The sequence below is a fragment of the Malaya genurostris genome, chromosome 2 (genome assembly GCF_030247185.1).
Source record: "Malaya genurostris strain Urasoe2022 chromosome 2, Malgen_1.1, whole genome shotgun sequence".
In the NCBI taxonomy this organism is placed as follows: Eukaryota; Metazoa; Arthropoda; class Insecta; order Diptera; family Culicidae; genus Malaya; species Malaya genurostris.
Genome location: NC_080571.1, coordinates 335878603 through 335906400, shown reverse-complemented (window position 1 = coordinate 335906400; position 27798 = coordinate 335878603). Strand labels below are relative to the sequence as shown.

At 36.7% G+C, this 27798-nt stretch overlaps 1 protein-coding gene and 1 non-coding gene across 4 annotated transcripts in view; both read right to left on the bottom strand.

Annotated features, from left to right (window-relative positions):
• LOC131431694 (ankyrin repeat domain-containing protein 29) overlaps positions 1–27798 on the bottom strand; it is a 504283-nt gene that overhangs the window by 354042 nt on the left and 122443 nt on the right. The window lies entirely within an intron of this gene.
• LOC131433388 (U6 spliceosomal RNA) lies at positions 19757–19863 on the bottom strand. Its single transcript, XR_009230189.1, has one exon. It is a non-coding gene; the product is annotated as a U6 spliceosomal RNA (small nuclear RNA).

Below are 27798 nucleotides of genomic sequence, written 5' to 3'. Positions count from 1 at the left end.
TCTGTCTAAAAAACAAATTGTTAATTTATAAACAAATTTTCAGACCAGCCATGCTTTATGCGGTACCAATTTGGTCAAGTTGTTGTTCCACCAGGAAGAAAACGCTTCAAAGGATTCAGAATAAAATTCTGAAAATGATTTTGAAGCGTCCTTCCTGGATTAGTACAAATGAGTTACACAGACTCACAAATATAGAACCATTAGATGTAATGTCACATAATATTATAAGCAAATTCCGACAAAAATCAATGCAATCTTCAATTGAATCGATTCGCTCTCTGTATTAGTTAGTAAGTTAGTATATAAGTTCCTTTTCCCCATTACACAATACAAGTAGGTTTGGAATTTTCCCTACACAAAAATCTCAGAATTGCGGAAGCAAATGATGTCTTCATGGTAATAACCAAATCGTGTATATAATAGGAGTGAAAAGTCACCACTTGTGGTTGAACACCCAATTTAAATCTTTATAATTTAATTTTAACTCATATTCCAATAAATAGTTATTCAAAAATAAAATAAAGAAATAAAAAATAAAAAAAATGTGCAATTCCTCTTCAAAGTAAATGTTGATAGGGTACTTATTGGCCGTTATCACAAAACAAAACGCGAGATATTACCGACTTCAGTAGAAAATGTAATAGAATTGCAGTAAGGCAACAGATTGGTTACAAATTCCCTAAAATCAAACGAACTTGTTTTTGTTGGTCTGTGCACGTTTTTATAGTCCGGTTCCGGCATTTCTTTTTAAAATAATGTCTAGACTCATAATTTACGTAATTGGATTTGATACCTGCTATCCAATTCTTGGTAGTTGAAACATACAAGACGATGTTTTAGTGCAACAAAATTCTTTACCGTGTACACCTGTATGCAATGTTCTACCACTCCCGCATTTTATTGTAATATTATCATCGACCAATCCAAAAAGAACTGATAAGAAATATTCTATTAAAGGAATGAGTAAAACTTGTCGAAAATCAATGAGCACGTTAACATGCTACAAGAATGCATCATGAAATTATATTTTTAATCATTACACCATTGCAAAAAAACTACAATAATGCCTGATTCCAATTTTGAACATTTCCTACAAAGCTCCTTATGATAAACCAAAAATAGTCGTTTTAGTAAAGGTTTTTGCTAAGAAAATGATCAAAAAAGCACTCTATATTTCGTTGTCTTATTCACACAATTTAAAAATGCCACGTTACGCACTTCGTAACGTTCCCTATATTACTTGATTTAAGCTTTCCAAAATAATATGTATGTGACTTTTGGTCTGCGACACTGCTTCCTATTAGTAGTTAAAGTTAATGTATACAAAATTTTAAATGTTGAATAACTTTTTTTTGGTTTTAAGTGATTTCAAACGAAAATGCTTCATATATTCAAAGTTTTTTCTCGTTAGAAGATCTAAAACTTTGCAGAAGACATCGTTTTTCTATCTCTTAAGGGAGAAAAGTTGTTGAAATGAACTTTTATCGTAGTAGGCTTTGCACATTTTTTACTGTGATCAAATCACGAAGTATATTTTTGTGAATGAGTTCTCCAAAGAAACTATGTATATCGGATCAACGGTTTAGCAGCTAGAGAGTTATGTTCACGTTTTAGTCGATTCGAACCACTGTGCAATGGTGCGACGACATTGCAAATGCTAGAAGAGTGTTTCGGTAATGATACTCTGAAGAAAACAGTCGTTTATCAGTGGCATGAACGTGTCAGACTATAAGGAGTATTATATGGGCGTTATGAGACGTTTACTTGAATCAATTCGCCGAAAAAGATCAGATTTGTAGGCAAAGAACTCGTGCTTCTTGCATCACGATAACGCGCCGTCACAGTGCCATCGTTATCCGTGAACATTTGGCTAAATACAAAACGAATACCACTCAGCAACCACCGAATTCGCCAGATTTGGCTCCCTGTGATATTTTTCCTATTCGATCGACTCAAGAAACCGCTACGTGAAACGCGTTTCAGCACCCGAGATGAGATTATGGAAAGATCGCAGATGGCTCTGATGGCCATACCGAAAACTGAATATAAAAAATGATTCGAGGATTCGATCAAGCGCTGGCATAAGTGTGTTGCAGTCGATGGGAAGTACTTTGAATGCGAAAATATCGATTTTGATGAATAATCTTGTATTTTTATTTTCTGAATAAATTCCGGGAACTTTTTGATCAAAGACGGATTTTAATACCAGACCCGAGCGGCCTGTTGTTATCTAGCTGATGTTTCGTTTTCTGTATAATGCCTACTCAAACTGTCCTGTCAGTACACCGGAACCTCCATTTACGAACTAAACGGGGGTTCGTAAAAAGAAGTAGTTCGTAAAAAAAGTTTACGTTATTTGGGATTTGGTTCGTAAAAAAAGTTTACGTTATTTGGGATTTGGTTCGTAAAAAAAGTTTACGTTATTTGGGATTTGGTTCGTAAAAAAAGTTTACGTTATTTGGAATTTACTTCGTAAAAAAAGTTTTGTGTGATTATTGTGGAAACCGCGCATCATATGTTTATTTTCGGAACGGATGTGAAGAGTAAGTGCAAGAAAATGATGTTTGGGTTCGTTTCAAAATCCAAGATGGCGGCTTCCGGTTTATTGAGATTGCCTAAAACCCCTAACAATATGGATATCTTCGGAACGGAATTGATGAGTAGATGTCGGAAAATGATGTTTGAAGTGGTTCTGAAATCCAAGATGGTGACTTCCGGTTTCTTGATATTCCTTGAAAACCCTTACAATATGGATATTTTCGGAACGGAATTGATGAGTAGATGTAAGAAAACGATGTTTGAGGTAGTTTTGAAATTCAAGATGGCGACTTCCGGTTTGTTGATATTCCTTGAAAACTCTTGCAATATGGGTATTTTCGGAACGGGGTTAATGAGTACATATCAGAAAACGATGTTTGAGGTGGTTCTGACATCCAATATGGTGTCTTCCGGTTTCTTGATATTCCTTGAAAACCCTTACATAATGGGTATTTTCAGAACGGGATTGATGAGTAGATGTCAGAAAACAATGTTTGAGGTGGTTCTTAGTTCCAAGATGGCAACTTCCGGTTTCTTGATATTCCTTGAAATCCCTTACAATATGGGTATTTTCGGAACGGGATTGATGGTTAGTTGTCAGAACACGATGTTTGAGGTGGTTCTTGAATCCAAGATGGTAACTTCCGATTTGTTGATATTCCTTGAAACACCTTACAATATGGGTACTTTCGGAAAGAGATTTAAAAGTAGACGTCGGAAAATTATATTTGAGGTGGTCTTGAAATGCAAAACAGTGACTTCCGGTTAATTATTATCTTTTGAAAGTTTTTGCCATTTTCCTTTAACTCTTTATTCCTTTAAAACACTATACCGTTCCGAAAATACCCATATTGTATGGGTTTTCAAGGAATATCAACAAACCGGAAGTCGCCATATTGGATTTCAGAACCACCTCAAACATCATTTTCGGACATCTACTCATTAACCCCGTTTCGAAAATACCCATATTGTAAGGGTTTTCAAGGAATATTAGCAAATCGGAAGTCGCCATCTTGAATTTCAAAATTACCTCAAACATCGTTTTCTGATATCTACTCATCAACTCCGTTCCGAAAATATCCATATTGTATGGGTTTTCATGGAATATCAACACACCGGAAGTCGCCATCTTGGATTTGAGAACCACTTCAAACATCGTTTTCCGACATCTACTAATCAATTCCGTTCAGAAAATACCCATATTGCAAGGGTTTTCAAGGAATATCAACACACCGGAAGTCGACATCTTGGATTTAAGAACCACTTCAAACATAATTTTCCGACATCTTCTCATCAATTCCGTTCCGAAAATACCCATATTGCAAGGGTTTTCAAGGAATATCGATAAACCGGAAGTCGACATCTTGGATTTCAGAACCACCTCAAACATAATTTTCCGACATCTACTCATTAACCCCGTTCCGGAAATACCCATATTATATAGGTTTTCCAAGAATATCAACAAACCGGAAGTCGCCATCTTGAATTTCAAAACTACCTCAAACATCGTTTTCTGACATCTACTCATCAATTCCATTCCGAAAATACCCATATTGTATGAGTTTTCAAGGAATATCAATCAAACGGAAGTCGCCATCTTGGATTTCCAAAATACCTCAAACATCATTTTCCGGAATCTACTCTTTAAACCCGTTCCAAAAATACCTATATTGTAGTAGTTTCCATGGAGTCGGAAATCGCTTTCGATGAATGACAAAACCTCTTTTTACGAAGTAGGTTCGTAAAAAAAGTTTACGTTATTTGGGATTTGGTTCGTAAAAAAAGTTTACGTTATTTGGGATTTGGTTCGTAAAAAGAGGTACGTAAAAAGAGGTTACGTATAAAAAGTGTTCGTAAACGGAGGTTTGGGTGTATAGATTACGAAATTCAGGTTTGTTCCGAAAAAGTGAAAAATTTAAGTTTCGAAGAACCCTTCCAGCGTTATCTAACGATTAAACTTTGATTTTCTGATTTTAGATGATTCAGCACCATGTTCTAAGAGCGCCGGAATTCTACTTTTTTTCCGACACACATCTGAATAATTTCCTCCATACCCGTAAGTTGTACAGAATACTCTTCGAATGTTATAATTTGATGTGCCAAAACAAAGTCCAGGCACTACATTCCTCTTGTGGAATTTGGCCTTTCTGTTTGAAAAGACTGCGCAGTCGTTTTTTAGCGTACAGAATCATTCCATGGCTTATCATACTACGATCCTATTGGCACTAAAAATCCTTCCAGGTCGGGACTCGAACATACGACAACTGGATTTTGTATGACCAGCGCCCTATTCATTGAACCGCCAACCCGGCCGTGAACTTTGATGTGCCATTTATGTTAATGAAAAGATTTTGACTGTGCGTCACGAAAAATTCGCACATCATGCCTTTTTTTCCTTTGAATTACCCTTAAGATCAAATTTGGGTGGTCTATAATAACCCAGAAAATGAAACAAACGTATCCCCAGCAAGCCGTTTTAGTTTCATTTATTCGAACAGTTCTACCGTCAAATTTAAAACTGGTATACGCTGCCGATTTTTTTTTTTGTATTTTTGAAACACGTATAAAACGTATGAGTATAATTTTTTAAACATTTAAAAATATGACACTGCAGCAACGATTTCATCATCACAGAGAAGAGCACAATATAACAATCGCTTGCCGTATACACTGTCCTGCAAAAGTCTGGACTAACTTAAGTGAATCGTTTAAATTTTCTATTCGTCACTTTATTTATCATTCTACATTTTAAGGTACGTATTTGTATGGCAATACACTTATAAACGAATTCTGAATGATTTCTTCGTATTCTCATTTATTTATTCTATCGAAATATTATAATATGAGCATTGTAAGGGCATGTTTAGGAGTGTTTTAGTTCTAAATGCATAATTTATGTCAGTTTTAAAATTTAAATCTAGAATTTATAACAAAATAAACTGGCAGCCTCAGCAGCGTTTTATCTGTGTTTCAAATATAGAAAAAATAGAACGGCAGCGTAGTACGATTCTACCGACACTGATTTGTTGTGATTTTCCTGGTAAGGGTTCGAACATACGACAACTGGCTTGTGTAAGGCCACCGCGCTATGCACTGGTCCGCCATACCGGGAGAATTTAATAAATGGTATTTTCAAATCCGTTACAACTTTCTGAGGACGATGATTCAAATGCTGAGTAACCAACAAATTTTTCTAAGTGAGTCCGAACTTTTGCAAGGCGAAAGATAAACAGAGGTATCTTAGAAGTTTGGCTCTCGTTTCAGAGCTACTTTCGAAATAGTGTAATCATTTCATTCGTGGTTCGTTTGCGAGAGAAGAAAATGGTCCAACATTTTAAGGCAATCATCATCATCTTTTTAACGGTGCATCAGTCAGAAAATACTTCTAACTGTGATTGCCAGAACGCTCAGAGTCGTGATAATTTCAAACATTTCAACGAGAAATTGACATCGTATAGACATAAGAAAAAGATTAACAACCCCTGATGGTTTCCCTTAGAAAGTCCGGATCTCGTGATGAATGATTAAGAAACGCAGTCACGAATTTCCACAATTATATTTCTACCAGTCAGATATTGTTCAAGCCATTTAGGAAAGGATCTGCTGAATCCGAGCGCTTCGAACTTGGAAATAGCTATCTCGTTCTGATATTGCTCGACTGCTCCGATGCGAACCATTTTTCAAAAATTCGTCATTTCTGTAATTTTTCATTCGTTTAACTTTTCAATTCGTTTTTAGGTTCAGTAGAGATGGTCGGGTAGGCATTTTTTCAAACCCGAAACTGACCCGTACCCGATCGAAAATAAAACATTTTTACCCGTACCCGACCCGAACGCGAAAGAAATCCCGAAATCCGAAGAAAAAATCCGAAATCCGACAAAACGTTTCAATACGAACACGAAAAACATACATTCAAACATTCCGTACCCGAACCCGTCAGGCACGGGCTAGGGTCGGGTTTGGGACGTAAAATATACATCAAATCGTAGAATAGAAATATCTACCTTTTTTATTGTTTTTTACAAAAAATTTGAAAACCATCAACACATCCCATAAGCGAGAATCTTTCATAACTAACCCTAACTAGTTCCAAAAATTTAAGAGCAATTACGATTAAGAATTGACCCAACATGAATGTATGCAAAATGATCAAACTTTTTATGAAAAATCAAGTTTTGTTAGTATTGATGTACTTGGGTATCAGTTGCAAGTTGTTGGCGACAAATTCTCCCATGGCGTTTTTTCCGCAATGACAAGATACTAAATCAAGCCAAAACACAATTATGTCGAGGAAAAGAAAAAACTTTATCTTATAAGCTTCCTGGTTGATGGTTCCGATCGCGATGTAAGTATCGTTCTTCAAGCCATAAAAACAGATGGCCTGCCATACGGTATGTTTTTTGCGAGCTTGGATAACATTAAATGTTTTAAAATCTGAAAATGCACCTCTTTCAAGTTGACCAATATTTTATCGTAAAGCCCTTCAACGTTAAAAATATTCATCAAGAAGCATACCAAGCACACACCATTTGTTGATGCTTCTCGCAATTCAAAACATTTTTGAAAAATCAAGTAAATTTACTGTTCAAGTCATTTTTAGAAGAATTAAAGATAAACTGGATAGAAACGGAACAAACTATATCTATCAAAGATGGATCAAAAATCCATTCAATTCTAAAGCTAATTAGCACATCATTTAAAGAACTACCCAATCAAGCATAGACAAAGTGACGTTCAGCCGAAATCTGAACCTGAAACGCGACAATACGCTCTCCAAAACATAGTTCAACAAAAGGGCTCAAGGCATTACCCCTCGTTCCTCACAAACAATGCGTTCAATGGTCAAAACCAAATCGTGTCTTTTAAACGGTTTCACTGGTTTTCCAATTATAAGTTCAGCTTCCAGTCGGTGTTTCACATCCGTGTCGTAACAGCCCTTGCCGAGGGTTTGTGCTACGCGAAAGGATTCCTTCTCTCATTAAAGAGTTGTGAATGTTTCATTTATTTTAGCGCAATTCTTATTTATTCCAGAACGGCAACCTTTTTGCCCAGCCGTCGATTTAATTCAAAGGCAAAACAGCCGACGCCTGTGGCCATAAAAATCATCTTCATTAATTTGTAGCCATACAGTATTTTCACGAACAGCTTGTGACTTGTGACGACGACGAAGGAATCTTCCACCATAAAATGAGGAAAAATCGTACGAGGGGTCGTAAATTTTATGCACTCACCCAACTGAAGCAGAACAGAGCGAGAGAGTGAAAGGAAGCGAAAAAGAAAAACTGCAACCAAAAAATACTTTGTTGGAGCACAACCGACTACGGGGCAGGTTCCGGGACGATGCTAAACGATAACGACTGTAATCAAGCAGTTAAGCTTTTCGGAGCAGAATTCGTTATAAAGTATGGTTATAAGGTGGTTATCGGATCGACGGTGCAACGTAAAGCAGGTCATTTCCGTGTGAGAAATTAGTGCTGACCATGTTTAAGTGCAGTTACTTTCCGTGTATTTACAAAGTGGAAAGCAATTGGATTGACCGTACAAAGACGGCCACTGGTTACATGTTGGCTTGCTGGAGGTAGATAAAAAAAAACTGGATAACAATTTCGAAATTTGACGAAGACGAAGGAAGTATTGATTGCACGGCACGATCCGTACAACGAATTGGACGTCAATCCGTCCGGTTTTTTTTTTCTACGACGGAATCTTTCTTCTCAGTTAGTCGCTGTTTAGAGCAAAAGCAAAGTATACAGTAAGGCTAGTATTGAATAAACATGCTTATTTTAATAACGACAACGAATTATTTCCATCGCAAGATATTGAAGAAACATATTAAAAGGTTAGTTCAAACTCGATTGTCGATTTGTGTCTCTTTTTATTGAATAAAAGTGAGTAATTCTTTGAGCATAAAAGTCAATTTCCGCCCAAACATAGACCGCAAGAGCAGTAAAATGCACCTCTGAAGACATTCTTACTTACAAATTTACCCACTGATAAAATCCGTCCTGTTGTATAGCTAAAGACTGTCCCAGAAAGTATGGACGCACTTTGATTTCGCTGTAAATAATTCACAAGTGTGAGATATTCAAATTTAATTCGATATACTGATAATATTAGACTATAGCAACAGAATATTATTCTCAACATTTGCTACTTAGCCATTATAGACTAGCTGGCGCACCTTCTCGGAACTATACCAAAAAGAGTGTCTCCAAAAACGAATTTTGTCGTTCATTCGATCCCACGACCATCCCGTAATGTTTTATCCAGATTTTGCAAGCTGTCATTACAGCAAAGTCGTTCAAGAATGGTATGCAGAGAAAGGGGTCCAGTTTGTTCCGAAAAACCTTAACCCACCAAACTGCCCCCAGTTCCACCCTATTGAGAAATACTGCGCAATCATGAAGAGGAGACTCAAGGCGGAAAGGTTGTCAAAGACATCAATCAGATGACGACCTCAGTCGGTGTTGAACAGTCGTTCGCACCGCACGCGTATAGCTCTTGGCTCCTGGAATTTTTTTCTGGCTACCTAGAGTTTCGTTGATTCAAGGCTTCAGTCTTTTTCAAGGCTACCTGAATCACTAACAGTCTTTTTAAAGACTAACAATTAGTCAGCCTTTCTCAAGGCTATACAAAGAGTGATATTCTAATATAATCAGTCTTTTTCAAGACCAAGAAATTAATCAGCCTTTTTTAAGGATAGCTCTTCAAAGAACTATTCTTCGAACTAATCAGTCTTTATTAAGACTACCACAAAATCAGTCTTTATCAAGACTTTTCCAAACTAGGAGTCTAATCGAAGACTAATTTAGCCTAGTTAATTTAACTTCAAATTTCTTTCATTTCAAAAATGCCTGCGTTTAACCGGAAAGATTGACCAGTAGATCGACCTCGTCATCATCTTCTTCTAATGACAGTTACGCTTTGGTAACAGGCAGACAAATACCTCTTAATTCTTCTAATGTAAATAAACAAAACACAGGAACGCCTTTCAGTTCATCTTTTAACGAACACAATTTACTAATAGGTAGATCGGCCAAATCATCTTCTTCTAATGGCAATTACACTAGTGTAACGGGTAGAAATCTACCTGCCAATATTCTTTCAATGTCATTCGCTACTTTAAACGAGGTCAATTTAGGCGATATAGCTGAAAATAAAATGATCTACCTACAAGATCAACTTTTTCAAATGATCATCCGAATGAATTCGACTTCATCACTTTTTGAAGCATTTCAAATCGGATGGCAGTTTGCAAATAATATTATAATGAATTTAAAATTTAACAGTGATCTATATATATATATATATATATATATATATATATATATATATATATATATATATATATATATATATATATATATATATATATATATATATATATATATATATATATATATATATATATATATATATAAATGCAGAGATCATTCTTTGTAATCGCATCACGTAAGAACGGATGGACGGATTGAGATGATTTTTTTTGTTTGATCAGTTTTTACCCCCACCGGGTTCGTACATAAAAAAATAGGAAAAATTACCGGAAAATTGGGAAAAGCTAATAAAGTTATTTTGTATGGACAATGGAATTTTCCACTGAAAAAGTCGCCAATGATTGCTAGATCTACGATTGATGTTTGGCGCGCAACGAGTTTCATTAGTGCTTGGCCGTCTAAGGAAAGAATACTAGATCGTTGAACAAATTTTTTGGCGCGCAACGAGATGTTTTGTTTTTTCAATGCGATTTGTCATTTCGAGCCACGTGATTAATTGGGTATCGAAATTATTGCTTGAAAAATTAGCGGATGGCGGAATGCACATGACTGTTTTAACTGACCCAGGGTAGTTTCATCAAACAGACACTATTCACGAAACTGTGTTGGGTCCGCACTTAGCAATGAGGGCTTGAGCAATCTGATATAAAAACCAGGCTCGAAAATGACTCGATTTTTAGCTCAATAACGTTGAAACTAGGTTCGAAACTGACTTGAAACAAACGGTTTGACAAAAGTTGGGGTGGAAACTGGGTTAGGTTTAGAATCAAGTGAATACGACATAAATGAATTAATGGCGGAATGCATATGGCTGTATGACCGCTGTACTGCCCATACTTGCATATCAGTCCCATATGGAAAACCGGCATGTCGAGAAAAAGACGATTGTGCTAAAATGCTAAATCATGGTATTATTACATTCCTAAAGCTAACTCAAAATTGGCGGAAATCGATATGGGACTGATATGCGAGTATGAGCAGTGTAGGCAAAAGAAAACGTTCTGATATCGTTTACCAGTTAAAGGATTGTGTGTGATGAAGTCAGATGAATAATATTGGCCATTGTGAGCGTAAGTTTAACAAATCAGATTTTTTTCTAATGAATCAATAAAAAGATTGAGCTGTAGAAGCTCTAAAATCAAACTAAGAGATTTTTCTTTCATTTTGCTTTTGAATGAATTAGACTACACTAAGCGCACATAATAAGTGGCAATTAGATCAATGTTCAAGATGATTACAATAATGGATTGAGACTGCAATTTTATATTTTCTGTAAGTAACCAAAAATTCCACAGTGCCTGAAAAATATTCACTTTGTTAGAGCTCTAAAATACGCGTATCACTTTTTGGCAACTTGAACGCACAGAAAAAGTACTGAGGATACTTTCTCGCTGTTTAAAAACTGTATTAGGAACTGCTTCAAAGTTTGTTCTGTTGCGTCGGGTGAACTTTCCAGTATAAACAATTCCTTAAAAACGAACTCTTCAGAAGGCTTTGTATGTTGCTTAAGCCAAATCTTTTTTGAGAACTTTTGGTTACTTGGGCTAAATACTAATTGTAAATATATCCTACTCTACCGAATGAACAACTCTAGAATAGAAACTCTTTAATTAGAGATGAGAATCTGTGTATTTGCTCGATTTTTGCTTAACAGAAGTATTTCACAATTTCACATTATTTGTTTATAAAATTTCTTTTCGGGCTAAAGCAAATGTATTTCAAATTCCGTTGATTGTAGATTAAGTAATCAGAAAAATAATGGAGAGAAACGTTACCCACTTAGTCGTTTTACAATTCTGATGTACGAAAACATTAACTCAAACAAATTTTTGGGCGAGACGAAGTTCGACGGGTCAGCTAGTATTAAATAATTATTTGAATATTTTAAATTGGAATGCTCGATCTTTGAAATCGAGTTAAGATGAATTTTATAATTTTCTCAAAGTTCACAAAATTCATATTGCCATTGTGACAGAAACTTTTCTTAAACCAAATGTCAAATAGAAAAGCAATCCACACTATGTGGTTCATCGATTTGACAGGTTTACTGGAATGGTTGGTGGAGTTGCCATTTCTATCCAACGGTAAATTAAACATCGAATTGTACCTTCTTTCAATACTAAAGTTATTGAAAGCTTGGGAATCGAAGTTGAAACCATTCATGGAATTTATTTCATCGCTGGAGCATATTTGACATTCCAATGCACCGGCGAACAATTAAATTTCTTTAAAGGCGATTTGCAAAAACTCACAAGACATCGACCGAAATTTTTCGTAATAGGGGACTTAAATGCTAAGCATGTCCAGTGGAATTGTAGGCAAAATAACAGTAATTGTAAAATACTTCATAATCAACTCTCAGCTGGTTACTTCACAATTCTTCATCCCAGTAATCCGACTCGTTTCTCTTCTGTGAAAAATTCGTCTACAATTGATCTGGTTCTAACAGATCAAAGTCACATTTGCAGTAAACCGATTACACTTGCTGACTTTGACTCAGATCATCTTCCTGTAACATTCAGACTTTCCAACGAAGCTATAATTAATCCAATTAGTTCCATATTCAACTATCATAGAGCTAATTGGTTGGATTACAGATCTCACATTGAAAATCATGTGGATCATGAAACTATTTTAGAAAATTCTGCGGACATCGACACAGCAATTGATAATTTGAATCATTATATTATCGAAGCTAGAAATCTTTCAGTTCCCAGAGCATAAATTCTCCTATCATCGATGACAATCTTCAACTGCTCATTCGGTTGAAAAATATTCGTCGACGGCAATATCAACGTTCTCGTGATACTGCTATGAAAAACATAGTTAAGGATTTACAAAAAGAAATTAAACATAGATTTACTCTTTTGCGAAATGAAAATTTCGCTAAAGAAGTTGAACAAATTAAACCATATTCTAAACCTTTCTGGAAACTTTCTAAGGTTCTTAAGAAACCTCAGAAACCAATTCCTGCTCTCAAGGAGGGAAATCAAATACTTCTAACAAATGGCGAAAAAGCTCAAAAACTTGCTCAGCAGTTCGAGAGTGTCCACAATTTTAATTTGAACGTTGTGAGTCCTATTGAAAATGAAGTCTCACTGAAATATGATCGTATACTCAAGTGTTATTACAAGATGACATTATTGAGACGAATTTTGACGAAATTAAGTCAGTTATTAGGAAACTTAAAAACATGAAGGCTCCTGGTAATGATGGAATCTTCAATATTCTTATTAAAAATCCTCCAGATGTTGCCTTGAGACTCTGGGTTAAAATTTTCAACAAGTGTTTTTCATTAGCTTACTTCCCAAAAAGATGGAAAAACGCTAAAGTAATTTCTATCCTCGAACCTGATGAAAACCCAACAGAAACATCAAGTTATCGACCAATTAGCTTACTTTCTTCTATCAGTAAACTTTTTGAAAAAAATATCTTGTTGAGAATGATGTCTCATATAAATGAGAATTCAATTTTTTTACCAGGGCAGTTTGGATTTCGTCAACATTCAACTACTCATCAACTTGTCAGAGTAACGAACATGATAAAAGCAAATAAATCTTCTGGGTTACCCACTGGAGTTGCTCTTTAGACATAGAAAAAGCATTCAACAGTGTTTGGCACAAAGGTTTAATAGCAAAAATGTCTGATTTCCAATTTTCCTATTTATTTGATCAAAATGATTCAAAATTATTTAACTGATCGTACTCTTCAGGTTAGCTATCAGAATTGTAAATCTGAAATGTTACCCCTACGAGCAGGTGTTCCGCAGGGTTCACTTCTGATCTTCCAAATCTACCCGTGGGTTGTCAGAAATCTCTATTCTGTGACGACACAAGTTTTTTGGCCACAGGTAGAAATATAAGAGTGATCTGCAGTCGCCTACAAAGAAGTTTATATATTTTCAGTGATTATCTGTCAAAATGGAAAATTAAATCAAATGCAGAAAAAACGCAATTAATTATCTTTCCTCATAAGGACTTTCCAAGGGCTTCTTTTCTTAAACCAAACAATAATCACATTCTCAAATTGAATGGCTTGGAATTGACATGGTCTGATCAAGCAAAATACTTAGATCACATTGAAGGAATTTAGGCAAAGTGTAATAAATATATTTTAATTGTTTATTTTCTCTTATAAACAGAAATTCTAAGCTCTGTTTAAAATTCTGAAAATGATTTTGAAGCGTCCTTCCTGGTTTAGTACAATTGAGTTACACAGACTCACAAATATAGAACCATTAGATGTAATGTCACATAATATAATATGCAAATTCCGACAAAAATCTATGCAATCTTCAATTGAATCGATTTGCTCTCTGTATTAGTTAGTAAGTTAGTATATAAGTTCCTTTTCCCCATTACACAATACAACTAGGTTTAGAATTTTCCCTACACAAAAATCTCAGAATTGCGGAAGCAAATGATGTTTTCATGGTAATAACCAAATCATTTATACAATAGGGCTGAAAAGTCACCACTTGTGGCTGAACACCCAATTTAAATCTTAATAATTTAATTTTAACTGATATTCCAATAAATAGTTATTCAAAAAAATAAAAAAATAAAAGATGACGACCTGGTGGAATAAGATAGCTAAAACGATGGACGAAGAAGGTGTGCGCCGCCTAATGAGTCGTGTTACAGGAAAAATTCGAGAATTCCTTCGAAACCGTGACGAATAATTTTATCCGTATTTTTTCTTAAATGTATAAAGAAAACGCTACATTTGTATAAAAAAAAACTTGAATTCAGTAATAAATAACTGAAATACAGCCAATTGTCTTTGTTTTAATTCTATCTGAAGCAAGCTTTATTTCTCTTTCACAATCGTGGGAAAATACTCATGATAAAAAAAAGCCTAAATTAAATAAATTTCTAATCCAATCTCATAAAAAATTGTCTCACACCTTTAAGGCCAACAATATTGGACAACATGATTTCAATCTATGCTGACTGCATTAAATCTATTTGACTTCTACTTTCCGAACAGTGATCATCCAGACCATCCGTACAAACAAACACCAGGAGCTACTATCGCGGTCTAACCACGTCCAACCCGATGGAATTTAATTAATTGACCGCTGCTTGGACTGTGATTATCCCTTTTGACAAATTTTACCAGGCCGGTCCCATCACTGAATCGGGGGAAACCATTTATTTTTGGGCATTTGATGTCCTTGATCATGTTGCTGCTGATGATGATGATGACGATGGTAACGAGAAACAGACGGAAATTCCGAGTGAAAGCATTTCCTTCTTCCATCGTGGTTTGTTGCGATGATCCGACTATCCGCCTCTTTTCCGAGGGATAATAATCGTAATGACGATAATCGACGAGCATTCGTCAAGGGACAAAATGGAGTTTCGTCCCATGGTTTTATTTTTTTTTTGTGCTCGGTCTCCCTCTCTCTTGGTTAAGTATACTTCATCTCTGTACATCACCGTCGTTGGCCGGGAAAGGGGCCAGCTCTTGTACATTCAATTCCCGACGATTTGTGAAAATGATTACTTAAATGATGGTCGAAAAGCATTTCCAGCCAACCGTGGCCGAAGGAGTCCGTTTTTTTTCTGCCTTCTCCAGGGAGGTTCCTTTTCAACGATCCCTTCCTTGTTCGTTCGGACGCAAACCGTGGGCGCGCGAGCACACTCGGAAATAAATGGCTAGTGATTAATTTTCTTATTCAATCTAAAATATTAACTATGCTTAAGTCAGAAGCCGGGAGAAAGCGTACTGTTTCGCAGTTTTAATAGCCAGGATTTACCACCGGTGTGCTCTGGTCGAAAAATTCATCAACAATATTTAGTGCGGCACCATGCTTCGCAATTCAGCACAACCCGCCAGTGCGGGGCCGTTCCGAGAAGCGCGCTTCGCTGGCACAAACAAGTGATGAGGAAAAATGGTCATGTGCTATCTTTCCACCGAGAGCGCAGTTTATAATGTGCTTTTGGTGAGAAGTTGGTAATCATAAGCTATTGAACCGGTTGCGAAAGAGGGCTGTAATTTTATACCGACCGGCCGACGAGCCGCGCTCACAAGATTACGGATGGGTGATAACGTGTCAGTTTTTAGGGGAGAACCTCAAAGGTAACAAAGGATGCGAATGTTCTCTCCTCTCCCGGGTTATCCCATCAACAGCATCTTCCTGGCTGGGACTCTTCTATGCCACAGGGTTTCACTTGTGCAACCTGGTCGATCCACTTCGAAGTCAAATCTTCAACGCAGACCGAAATGATGCATCCGTACTTTCGTTGAGGTTGTATATGGTAAAACAGGCCACCGACGGTTGATGACTGTGGGCTGGATCGGTGAAGAATGAGCTTTGACCAACGAATGAGCTGGTAATGGAAATTACTCGTGAAACACATTCAAGAACCTTGTCAGACCCTAGATTTGAACATATTCAGAAGTTCAATCAGAATCACAACATCAACGAAATTTTTCCGTGTTCTTTTATGAACAAGTAAGGTTAAATTTTTGTCAGAACAAAACGAATATTTCTGGCGAGAGGATAATGAAAAAAATAATGAAAAGAAAAAGAATTTGCTTTCAATCCAAATTGATGCCTAATGCAGTCCTTTCCTTAATTCGCCGGGCTAGCATTGAATCATTTTCGAACGATGGTAACGTACGAAAATCAACAGGCTACATGTCAATTCTGTCAGTAAACCCCACATTACAGTAAATCTTGTTTATTCTAGGTGGAGTGAAGAGTGTCCTCCTTGACCGTCAAAACGGGCTGCAAATGGGAAGAAGATTATGATACATTATAGTCAAATTTATCTTAATTGGTGTTTTCATTAAAAGCAGCGAAAAGTCTACTGGAGTAAAAAATTTATAATTTTTCTCTCCAACAGGCATAACACCTCCTCGACTTGCATACCAACAGATTTGCAAACTTTAAATTGTACATACAATCTAAACTTGAAATATTACTAGATCTAGAAAATTAAGGTTGTTGTTAAGAACGAAGACTGCGACGATGGATGCCAAAATAAGGAGTGTATCGAAAATAAGCTATCCACATACATTTGTGTTGTACGCATGTATTTGTAATGGTGTTTTATGCTCAGATCGCAGCATGCTGTGCGTTTGGCTGTCAGCTTTCGTTTGTTTACTTGTTTGTGAGGTTGAAATTCTGCGTTTTCAAAATGTCGCGTATTGAAAAGGAAGTGAAAATCAAAGTTCTGGACACATGGCTAAGTGAGAAGGGTATTACTATGCGAAAATTGGCGAAACGGTTTGGAATTCATCATGCCAGTGTTAAAAACATAATTAATAAGTTTGGGGAACATTATTCTTAGGATGAGCTACCAGGACGAGGCAGAAAACCCGGTTCTTCCAACCCGAAACTGGACCAGAAAGTGGTATCTCTAATCATGAAGAACAAATCAATGTCAATACGTGATTTGGCCAAAACAGCAGGAACGAGTGTCGAAATGGTCCAGCGTTTCAAGAGGCGAAATCACCTAAAGATCTACAAAAAGCAGAAAATCTCGGAATAAAGTGTAAAACAGAAGAAGCAAGCAGCAACAAGGGCCCGGAAATTGTATTCGCGTCTTTTGCAGGGTCCGGATGCATGCGTTTTGATGGACGATGAGACTGATGTAAAAGAGGACTCAAAAACCCTTCCAGGTCCACAATACTTTACTGTCGTCGTTGGGGAGGATGTGAGCGATGCGGACAGGTCGATTCAAGTGGAGAAATTCGGTCGAAAGGTACTGGTATGGCAAACAATATGTTCCTGTGGTTTTAAGTCAACCATTTTTCACACTACCGGAACTATAAATGAGGAAATCTATCGATCTGAGTGTTTCCAGAAGAGATTGCTGCCTTTATATAAGAAGCATAGTACACCTTCACTTTTTTGGCTGGATTTGGCGTCGGCTCACTATGCCAAAACCACTCTCAATTGGTTTGCGGAAAAGGGTATACATTTCGTTGGCCTCAACTTCGACCCTGGGCAATCGTGAAGAGGGTCTTCAAGAAGACTGGTAAGGCAGTTGGGAATATGCAGGAGATCAACAAAATTTGGGCTCAAGCGTCCAAAAAATGCGATGCAACACTTGTCCGGAACTTGATGAAGAGCGTTCGATCAAAAGTTCGAAAACTCGTGAAGGAATAACTTAAATTTCATCCGGTTTTCTTTATGCTCAAGTTTAACCTCGTGCAATTAAGGATCAATTTTTAGTTTGAATAAAATATCGTTTTTTATCATAATTTGAAAGAAAAATTTGTGGATAGCTTATTTTCGATACACTCATTAGAATTGACCGACAGCGATTCTTGTAACGGTCACGAAAGCAATGAATTTGCGTTTGAGTGGCTATGAACAATCGTTGAATGTACCAAGATTTTCAAACTCATCGACATGTTTTGCCTATTCGAACGATTCACTCTCTTGTGATGTGAAGTGATGTGATGTGATGTGAAGTGAAGCCACCATCAGTTCAAGGACTTGCCAGTGGATGCGGGTAGACTTACAGTAGCCCCGATATGACTCATCCATTTACCTTCTTACTATAGCTGTTATCGAAAAGCGAACAAAAAGGGTTGGGCGGATATGTAAGTAGAGTCACTTACTCGTATTCCGCGGGAATAAAAGATGCTCTTCCAACCATAATATCCAGTGCATGAATGAAGCATATCGCTATACATGCTTGAACCCGCCTGATGGTTTGTTTGAGAAGGGCGCGTCAAACTCATTTCAAACCTTCAGAAGGAAACAAGTTTCCTTCAAGTGACTTGGGCTGACTATCCACAATGCCTCGTCCAGTCATCAATTCGTCCGATGCCCTGATGCTCCCTCCCCTTTACGCCCCGTGAAAAATGTTTTATATTGATAAAAATAATGAAACATAGTGTAATGAAATTAATATAACATAAAATGATATAATAGATTACAAAATAATATAACATAACATAATATAACATAATATATTTTAATTTAATATAATATAATACAATGTATATTAGTATTATACTGCAGGAAGTAGAATATTTCTCTTCTAATAACAATATTATCCACATCTATAAAAATAATATATGTTATTATTATTGATGACAAATTAATAATAATAACAATAAATATTATAATGAAAATAATAATAAAAAACAATATAATATAGTTCAATGTAATATATAATAAATAATAGAATGAATAAAATGATATGTTGCGATATGCTATGATATTATATTACTTGAATTTATATGTCATTTCTCATCCTCTCATTCTGCCATCAACGCATTCCATCGACCAATCGTCACCACAGACACACGTGTAGGCACGAAACAGGAACCAGTGAGGACCAAGCTCACCTTGTGACGACCTTGATATTTAGTTAAAAGATTACTTTAAAAATGATAACTTATAAGGAAAACAAATTTATATTTTGCGCAGAGGTACTTAGTACTACTCGTAATAAACCCTATAATATAATATAATATAATACAACATAATGCAATACAATATAACACAATATAATAGAATACAATATAATATAATATAATATAATATAATATACTAAAATATAATATAATATAATACAATATAATATGATATAATATGATATAATGCAATGCAGTATAATACCATACAACATAGTATATCATAACATGAAATAGTGTAAGACGATAATATACGAAACAATATGCTATGATACAATATAACAGTTAATGTCGCAGTGTAAGTTACGCTCTTCTAATAATAATAATAGATGATGTAATAAACAACAGAATTATATGTTGTAATATACTATGATAAACATTGCACTTTAGGATGGGCTTCAACCTACAAGCCATTTCGCACCCTCTCATTCTGCTACTAACGCAGAAGGCGATAGCACCCAGTCGACGCCGTTCTATTGACCAAATGTCATCATAGACGCTCGGGAGGCATGAAATAGGGACTTGTGAGGACTTAGTTATCTCACCATTTGACGACCAAAAATGTGGAACGCTTCCCGATTTTGCGTGTCATCCTTGCGCAGGGGCCATGCTAATCTTCTCTGTATCGTTCCAATTTTAGAATATGTCCAGCCAAAACTAGGACATCTTCAAAATGATTCACCCACTTACTCACAAACTGTTTCGACTTTTGCATGGCCAAATCGATTTTCATAAACTTATATGTTCAAAGCAGAGGTGGAAATAAGCCCATTTTGCGCACGAAAATGTGAATCAAGATTTTCGATTGTGAATCGAAAAACCGAACACCGTGAATTAAAACTGCGTTAAACTGGATAACAAAACTAAAATTGCGATTTTTTTTTAAATGTGGGAACTGTATATTACACAGAGCAGCTGCAGACCTTATGCATACGCGCTCTTTTTATTGCGCTGAGACAAATTTGTTCTCATTCTCAGAAGACAACCATGCGCAGGCGAAGAGCTTTAGTTGCTCTCACAAAAATTCGATCGCGCTTTTTTGTACCGCGGCCGAAATGAATGTACAGCGCTTCGTACATTCTCAGCGCATTTAGCCAAGAACGAGGTTCGTGTGGTCCAGTTTAATAACATTTATGCAATTTTATAACAATATCAAACCCTACATTTTTCGGCAGTTGTGTTTTCTGAGATTTGTTTAATTACTTTCCTTGGCGTACGACACAATATTGCTAATAATTAGGTTTTCATAAGCGGGAAAAGGAACCTGTAACTATTCAATCATTCGAAAGTTTTCTTTTATCTATTTCTTGAAAATCTTGATGCGATCTTGCTCAACACCACCTTAAAATTTATTTAAAATTGTTTTCGTGGTCATACATTAAAAAACCCATCCAATTTATGATCTAGAATAAAGAGAGAGTAATCACGTTGGTAATTTTAATTATATGAAACTACTTTTCAAACCTGATAATATCGATAGTTGGAGTAATTTTTAACACTTTAACCACCCGGTGAATGACCATTAATGGTTAAATTCGGGGTGAATTAAAATAACAATGTGATAATAATAATAACAATGATTCACTTCAATGAATTTTGATTCCGAAAAACATTTTATTAGACATATATTATCGAATAAGATCAAAATAAAAATATCTGATTTCTATACAATTAGATTAAAATGAAAGGCTCGTCATCAATATCCCGTATTCAAAAATCGTAGAAAGTTTCCATGTAAAAATCAACACATTTGCTCTGAAAGTACCGGCTAAGTTTTTATCCGGTAATCCTATTCAAAGCTTTATGCCCGGTTTTTGAACTAAAAATGGCTCTAAACGTTTTCTGCTCTGGAAAGTTCAAGTCCGATATTGGCATACAAAGTATTAATTCGGTTTTCGTACTCAAAACTAATTAAAGGGAGTTTCAACGATAAGTTGCACTTATCAGCCGTTCATATAACGCTCAATCACTTTTTAAAATCACGCAGAAATTTTTTTAATAAAAAGCTTTGGAAAATAATGTTTCATTCATGTAAACTTGAAAATGTGAATATCCCGATTCTGCAATTTCTGAATTATGAGACTTTTAACCTCATGGTTATTCAACTCGGATCAGAAAAACTCCACAAAGAATAAATAAATAAAACTGGCATATAATTCCACACAAAAAGATTATAAAAAATATAACGAGTTTGATTTTTATGCTGATTTGATAGAACGTTTTGCTGAAAATCTACGAATAGTTTAGGCATCATTTTTTCACAAGGATAATTTTTTTAATATTACCATTTAATTCTGTTATAAGTATATCGCGTCACTATACAAATTCACTATGTATCTCACAACACTATAAAATATGTATAATAAATGTCACATCACAATCACATTGTAATCACATTGTGATGTGACGTTTATTATACATGTTTATAGTGTTGTGAGATACATAGTGGATTTGTATAGTGACGTGATATACTTATAACAGAATTAAATGGTAATATTAAAAAAATAATCCTTGTAAAATCATTCTGTTCAAACACTCAAACGAAACGTTAATCATTTTTTCATTTAATTGGAAAGCCATACCCATATATCCTGCAGTTGAATTCTTGAACTTAACAGACAGCGAAACTGGTAACTTCGGAGATGTTTTTGAATCAGGTCGGGAAAAATCAAGATAAAAAAAATCAACAATTCATAATCACTAGCGAAGATGATCGCTTGTGACCTTTCCCAATAAAGATCACTACTGATCTAATCCTTTTAAGATCAGTTGATCAGTGATCGACCCGGGTTGGTGGTTCAATGCATAGGGCGCTGGTCTTACAAGCCAGTTGTCGTATGTTCGAGCCCCGACCTGGAAGGATTCTTAGTGTCAGTAGGATCCATAGTACTAGCCATGCAATGATTCTGTACACTAAGAATCGGCTGCGAAGTCTGTTGAAACAGAAAGGCCAAATTCCACAAAAGGAATGTAATGCCATGACTTTGCTTTTGATCAGTGATCTTTTGTATCTTTGGGAAGTTTAGTGACGGGTGATAAATAATATTAAAGGAGCATGTACATCAATGTTTTTCGTCAGTCATATGCTTGAGGATGCTCAAATTGGGGAAAATTGTCAATTTGTAACTTTCCGGAATGCTCATTCAGCAGCCCTTATCACCAAAGTTGGGAAAAATACCGCTTTCATGGTATCTTCATACACTAATTAGGGTAAACTTAATAAAACGCTATTTGATATGAATTTGATTATTATAGAAGTAACAAGAGCGCAGCATTTGGCGCAGCGTTTGAATGGTGCGTTTGAATTGGCGTAGCCAAATCCTGCACTTATGTTACTTCTGTGTATGCTATTCAAGCTTCAAGCGCTTTGTGATTGGACATGTTTTTCTTATCATTATAATTATTATTCATTGCAGCATGTATGTTAATATTATTAACTGCTTTTATTGATGGTATTACTCCATTACGACGGTATCACTAAGTAAATTTCAAATACATCACGAAACGTGGAATTTCGATGCGACCGACGAAATAAACTCACCTAACGAGCCTAAAATTATTGATATCGGATAATCCATATCCGAGAAAATTGAGCGGTAATAAGTTTTGACGTTAACGTCACTTATACCATTACATCACCGTAAGTGATAGCCATTTGACCTTCAAACCTGTTTAATGAACACAGAGTAGCTTTAAAACGAACCGAACATTGTTTAAATGTTGATTCCGAATCACACAGATAACGATGAAGACATTTATAAATTCTAAATAAAATCAAAACTCATCTTATCAAAAATCATTCGCTGCAGAATTCATTATAATATGATATGAAAAGATAACATTAACTATTTTCATTTACTGTGAATCAAATACTTTGCTTATTTACACCCCTGATATAAATAATATGAGAAAGGCATCATTACACCATCAAAAAAAAAAAACCTCTAAAACCGCCCTTTGTAAACGCGCTTGATCAATGGTGAAAGAAATCATGCCAATTTAATCAATTCTGAACAAAGATAAAAACGAACTCATATCCGGTTCATTACCAAATTCAATATGAAGTCTAAATTCGATATACATAGATTTCGTAAAATTTTAATGTAGTTCAAAATGAAATGATTAGAATTACAGCAGTTTTGTACACGGCAAAAATTCTGCCCGGCCCACTGCGATCTGCGCTGCTCGGTTGGCAGCTGATGGTAAACCGAGAAAACGAGAGCCGTGTGAGATGCACAGCCGATTTGCGAAAGGGAAATAATCACCTTGTTTTATAACACAAGATCGAGATAAGGATTCGTAATAAATTCTTCGTTTTTAATTAAGTTGAAAAATCAAATGAGGTGCCTCGGTCGAACGGTTGGGTGTTTCGAACCAACCAACCAACCAACCAGCTGACGAACGGGGTGACGTGCGGGACGGTGCTCACCAAGCTTGAGATAGATCTTTACGCCCGGTAAGTTTGAACGCGTTCAAAAATCGGCAATTAAAAATCAGAGCTAAAATCGTAAAAATCAAATAATCTGAGCCGAACCAGAACATTCGGTATGCGATAAAAGGCGTGCCGGCATTTGTTTTCCACTGATGTCTGATGTCAATTTCATATCTTTTAATGTTGTTCGGTCGCGAGTTATTCAAACAAAATTAGAGATTTGGAATGATGTCAATTCTGACCAAGATTTCTAACTACACTAGAGATTTTAGGAGCACGACAAACACCGCTGTCGCTCGAAATGAAACGACGAGTCGACCCTTGCCTCACCAGTGGCTACGGTCGTAAAATACCGTGCTCCGTATTACTGTTATTATTATTATTTGTCGCGCACCTTTCCAAGGCCCAATTTGGTGCGAAATGACCAATAACGGATCAGTAATAAAGGAGTTTTATTGATTCTCCAGGCTCGCGCTGGGTGGGAGGCTTGACAGAAACTGGTCGTAAAATCGACTTCTAATCTATTTATTCGTTTCCTTTTCTGGTCCACCCTGATAAGCTGGGCGAGAGCCGTTATTACGAATTATGTTAGTCTGGTTTTCGATATGAATCATAGTTAATTTATGCAAGATGGATTTTGGTACGCCGGGGTACGGGTGAAGAAAGTTCGACCTGGTGTCTTTCATATTAATATTTCGTAAAAGTTGAAATCCGGCAAATTTAGCGTCAGTATGCGTTTGTATGACGAGATTCTGTTCCTTTTCTGCTATGAGGACTCTCGGCTATCTCGGAACTCGGAAATTTATTCACTCGGAAACTCGGATCGATGGTCAACGGAAGCTTTTCCTGGCTACGATTCCGGCGGAACGACGAAAGAACGACAACGACAAGATATAAATCTTTTAATACTCTGGGAATCGTACCATTTGATCCAATTTACTGTAATGCAAAATGATTGGGTCCCGTTAATGATTAATAATAACGGAATTATGGTTGAGAATCGGGAACAATATAACTACCGTAAACCCATTAATGTCACTTTATTAAAGCCCTTTCTTTCGGTCTGTCTGTCGGCATTCACTGTGCCGTGACAGCAGAGTACGACTTCATTAAAATTTCAAACCAGATACCGCATGAAAAACTATCCGCGTCAAACTAGGGCAGGGAGGTGGAATAAGAAGCAGAACAAGACCCAGGCGACAAGACGGGGCTCGCAGAAACTTCGATTCGGATAGCTGCTGCACAGTAGCAACTTCTGTAATGGGATTGCAAAAGCCGAAAAACCACAAAAATATAATATTAGATGAAACCTAAGACAATACGAAGCACCTCCCGGTGCTGCTGTTGCACCGAGCGTTGCACTGGAGAAGTCGAGGTGCACGAGTTGTGGTTGCCGTCTTGCGCAAAAAAATGAATTCAACCGACCGGCAGTGATAGAAGCTCGTTTCAAAAATGTGCATCGTTTGCTAGCGGGAGTGGGGGAAGCTTTTCCCTGCTACTCTCGTCCAATCCGGAAAAGTTGACTGAACTAAAACGAAGAATTATAGACTTGTAAAACATCGGATTAGTTCGGTGTCTTCCATTTCGGGGAGAAAGGCACGGCAACACTGTTTATGGCACACCTTTTCTCGGTTACCATGAGGTAACATGGAGCAATTTGTGAAATTATGAGAAGCTCTCACACGTTGCCGGGTACGAAAACGGAGCCCCCGTAGGAAGACGGGTGAATCTGAACGTTGTTCACATATTTTCATATGCACAGGGTGCAACAAAGGCAGGATATTTACCGAGGACAGATTTGCGCTTTGACATTTCACTTGTTACGATTTTGAAACAAATGCTTCAGTATTAATGAGGCAACTTCAAAGGGAAAAGCAAATCAAGAGATTACCCAAGTGCACCGTCAGATATTCCAGACCTGTCACCCTGTGCGTTTTGTCAAATGTAGTAGGTGCTATGGCCAGGATTACTGTAAAGTACAACAAACAGTAAGGGCGCAGATTTGAAATTTTAGTTGGCTTGTTAGTTTTTCAAACACATGCTCCAAGGATGTCGAAATTTCTTTTGTGCTGCCAATAACTATACGGTAGGACTAGTTTCGGGACGGAACATGCATTAGTGGCTTTGTGGGAGCTTTCAAGCGGGGACTTCCTAGGATGGTCGGTGTCTTACGTGCAGCAGAAGGAGCTCCCTGCTGCCATCTCGACGAGGGTAGGTAGGTAGGTATATGAAGTACGACACACGATGAGGCGATGGGAGCGGCTTAGCTCATGTAGCGTGCGAGCAGAAGAACCGCACCGAAAGGGGTGAAGGATGTGGAAGCCACGTTTGAGGTTTTGGGCTTTTGCTACTCGTGTTGTGTGTGACGTTCAATTTTAAAGGGAAAAGAAACGAAACAGAGCATGTAAGCCATTCGGTACAAAAAGGCTGGGGTGCAAAGCTTCTTGTCACGTTTTTTCCCCTGGGCACAAAGTAAGTATAATCATCCGTCTGCTGGACAGTTTTTTTTTCGTATGCCTCCGGTTATGGTATCTCCGAACTTCTAATAAATATGTGAAAATCTTGAATGGATCGTTCAGGAAGGGTGTGAGGTGTTTGCTCGTGTGGTTAGATAATTTTGATTGGAAACCTGATTTTCGTACCTTTGTTCTGTTCGTACCGGACTCTTGTGTTTTGTAAAGTTCTCCTACGGGCACATGCATTTTTTGGCACTGACCGCAAATAATGAGATTAAGTGATATATTATTTGATCCCTGAAGATTCCGATGTGTGGGACGGGTTTTTTTTGTTTAGTATTAGTTTCTTATAACACAGTTCAATTATTTATAATGCGAGAGACCGAAAACATTTGGTTTCGTTCTCCAGCAATTCAAAGATCTTTGCGGTTTGTTGGCATTCTTGAAATCTCTTTTTTATTTCGATCCTTGTTTCACTTGAAAATATCTAATTTCAAATATCTCCTTACAAGTTTCACTTTCAATATATCCGAATCAACGAATCGCCATTGGTTTTTCGTCCAACCTATCAGAAAATATATTGCACTGTGAATCAGCTGTCTAGAAGAATCATTTAAGTAGGCTAAGTCATACTATGAAGTGAATTTAGCATAAATCCTTTACTTTGCTCATAAATCTTCTAAACAGTGGAGAATGAGTTTCGAAGTTTTGCTCAAATTTTTGAATTGATTGCGATTAAAGACTGTTCAGAAAGTATGGACGCAACCAAAATCCGCTGCCATTTCGCAATGGTTCAGAATCTGTCAATTTTTATGGCTGCGTCCTGTTGTTTACACTTTTCTCTAACCACTTGTGCAGTTGTTTATTCGTTTTCATTAGTTTGTTTCGAAATGCGTGGACTTTCAGTAGAACAACGTCGAAAAATTGTGTACAAATGGTGCAGAGAACGCGGACTGTCACTGAGAAAGATAGCAAAAATGGAAGGAGTAAGTGAAAAAGCCGTGCGAAATGCAATCAGGAAGTTTGGTGCGGATAACACCTTTGAGGATAAACCGAAAACGGGTCTAAAAAAAGGTCCTGTTCACCCTCAGTTGGATAAACTTATACTGAAGGCGTTCGAGCAAAAGAAGGAGGTTTCTGTTCGGGATCTGGCCAAAAAAAATGGGCACTTCGAAGTCAAATGTTCTTTGTGCTAAGGAACGTTTCAATCTTCGAACCTAAAATAAGCCGAAACAACCAAAACATAGTCCGAAACAAGAAGCATCGATCAGGCCGAGGGTTCGAAAGCTGTACAATACGATTCTTGCTGGAAATTTGAACTGCATAATCATGGACGACGAAACCTAGGTGAAACTCGATTACAAATCCTTGCCGGGACCAAGAACATTACACAATGCGAGAAGGGCAAGTGTTAAACCAGTCCAAGACATCGATTGAAGTCGAAAAATTTGGTAAGAAAGCTATGGTCTGGCAAGCAATTTGTAGCTACGGTAAGATTTCGAAACCCTTCATCACCACTGTTTCAATGAACAGCGAAATATACATCAAGGAATGTTTACAAAAACGACTTCTACACATGATTCGAAGCCACAAGGATCCTGTTGTCTTCTGGCCAGATCTTGCTTCTTGCCACTACTCGAAATCAACGGAAGAATGCTATACTTGCCCACGACTTCGACCAATTGAGAAATTTTGGGCATTAACGAAGGCA